The sequence below is a fragment of the Nannospalax galili genome, unplaced genomic scaffold (genome assembly GCF_000622305.1).
Source record: "Nannospalax galili isolate Female #2095 unplaced genomic scaffold, S.galili_v1.0 scaffold259, whole genome shotgun sequence".
NCBI classification, from domain to species: Eukaryota; Metazoa; Chordata; class Mammalia; order Rodentia; family Spalacidae; genus Nannospalax; species Nannospalax galili.
In genome coordinates, this window is record NW_008344750.1 from 483,898 (window position 1) to 486,574 (window position 2,677).

Below are 2,677 nucleotides of genomic sequence, written 5' to 3' on the forward strand. Positions count from 1 at the left end.
CCCCCTCTGACGTGCACATGGTAGTGTCACCTGCCATCTTTGACGTGCACATGGTCGTGTCACCTTCCCCCTCTGCCCTGAAGATGGTCGTGTCTCCTGCCCTCTCTGACGAGCAGATGGTCATGTCACATGGCCCCTCTGGCGTGCAGAAGGTCGTGTCACCTACCCCCTCTGACGTGCTAAAGGTCATATCACCTGCCCCCTCTGACGTGCAGATGGTGGTATCACCTGCCCCCTCTGATGTGCAGATGGTCATGTCACCTCCCCCTCTGACGTGCAGATGGTCGTGTCTCCTGCCCCCTCTGACTTGCAGATTATCATGTCAACTGCCGTCTCTGATCTGCACATGGTCGTGTCACCTGCCCTCTCTGACAAGTAGAGGAACGTCTCACCACCCCGTATGACATGGAGATGGTCATGTTACCTGCCCCCTATGACGTGCACATGGTAGTATCACCTGCCCCCTCTGACGTGCACATGGTCATATCACCTGCCATCTTTGACATGAACATGGACACGTCAGCTGACCTATCTGCCATAAAGATGGACGTGTAACCTGGCCCCTCTGATGGGCACACGGTCATGTCACCTGCTCCTCTGATGTGCAGCAGTTCGTGTCACCTGTCCCCTCTGACATTTACATGGTCGTGTCACCTGCGCCCTCTGATTTGCCGATGATCATGTCCCCTGTTCCTTCTGACTTGCAGATGGTTGTGTCACCTGCCCCCTCCGACGTGCAGATTGTCGTATCACCTGCAGTCTCTGACGTGCACATGTTCGTGTCACCTAACCCTCTAACGTGCAGATGGTTGTGTCACCTTACCCCTCTAAAGTACACATGGTGATGTCACCTGCCCGCTCTGCCGTGCTGATGGTCGTGTCACCTGCTGCCCTGACACGCAGATGGTCATGTAAGTTGTGCCCTCTGACGTGGACATGGTCGTGTCACCTGAACACTATGTTGTGCAGATGGCCGTGTCACCAGCCCCCTCTGATGTGCAGATGCTGGTGTCACATGCACCCTATGATGAGTAGAGGGTCGTGTGACCTCCAACACTGACATGCAGATGGTCGTGTTACCTCCCCCCTCTGACGTGCACATGGTTGTGTCCCCTCCCCCCTCTGACGTGCAGATGGTCGTGTCACCTGCTCCCTCTAACATGCACACGGCCGTGTCACCTGGCCCCTCTGAAATACAGATGGTTGTGTCACCTGCCCCCTCTGACGTGCACATGGTCGTTTCACCTGCCCTCTCTGACGTGCATATGGTCGTGTCATGCCCCGGCCTGCGGGGCTTCAACGTTGGGGGGTCGGGAGAATAACCTGAAGGAATGAAACAAACAAGGAATGCGAGGAAATGGAGGCAAGACAAGGATCTGATCAAGCCTCAAAATTTTATTTGAAAGCAGCAGGCATATATACTAGTAGTTGGGAGGGGGGAGGTGAGGAGAAGGAGTGTGCTGGGCAGACGCTAATTGTTGTTGTTGGATGCTATAGCTAGGGAGGGTTATTCAAGGGGCATTTCTTATCCTAAAGGAACATCTGCTAACTGTTATGGTGAGCATAAAACATTTCTCAAGGCTGACTTAGCCTGGGTCACAAAGTTGTTTTTCTACATTCTTTAACTAAGTGCTATCTTATAGAAACTTACAGAAAACCATTTAGCTGTTTTTTCTCAAGGCCACAAAGATTTGCAGGAAACCATAAAGCTGTCCTTTTCTCAAAGCCATAAAGATGTTTTTCTTCTGGCCTTTGGCTCCCAACATCTCCTCCCTTTTTTGTTTATTAGAGCAAATGACCAGACTCCTCCCGTGAGGATTTTTGAAGATTTCCTCACTGTTTTTTGCTCTTGGTACTTTTGGGGAGGCAAGGCAGAGCAGTGAGGGACCTTTGGGTCCCTGCCCGGGTGACTGCGCCTGTCTTAGGTTGGAAGGGATCTCCCCCAAATCATACACCCGTCATGGGATGAGGCCGCAGCTTTGGTGGCCCTCCTGTCTGAGGTGATTTAGTGATGGGGCCACTTCTCTTACCCGTCTCTGGCTCCCAGTCAAGCTCGGCGGGCAAAGGTGAATGTACCAACCTCATGCTAGTCTGGTTATAGATGTTAGGGAGTTATGTTATAAGTCCAAGGTTAAGGTACCAGGAGACCTCAAGGGTCTGTCATATTCAGTTTCCAGGGGCTCAGTCATCTCTAAGCGTTGATAGTGGATTTGAATGGGCTTAGATAAAATTGAATCAACCTGTTGTTTGATAAATTTTGTGATCCTATTGAATGCCCAGGGCCCAAGGGAAATTACTATCAGAAGGCCAAGGAGGGGGCCAAGGAGGGGAAGGAGGTAGGGCATGAGTCCGCCAAGTCCGGTCCAGAAGGGATTGTCTTGTAGTTCTCGAAGTCACTTTTCTAATTGTTCTTGGAGATTTTTTATCTTATCTTGAACTATATTTTTGGCTAGAAACAGCACGTCTCCTGTAAAAACAAGTAGATGCCTCCCTTTTCGGCAGTTAACAAGTCTAGACCTCTTCTGTTTTGAAGGACTACCTCAGCCAGGCTATCAAGTTGTGTCTGGATCTCTATTATGGTTTCTGAGAGAAGTTGAACATCATCAATCAATTGTTGGGAGTGTTTATAGCAGGTGTGGGTGGCCATCCCCAAGCCTGCAGTTCCAGTAGCCAGCCC

At 50.8% G+C, this 2,677-nt stretch overlaps 1 pseudogene; it reads right to left on the reverse strand.

Annotated features, from left to right (window-relative positions):
• LOC103740481 overlaps window positions 1–938 on the reverse strand; it is a 24,441-nt pseudogene extending 23,503 nt beyond the window's left edge.
• Window positions 939–2,677: the final 1,739 nt, after the last annotated feature.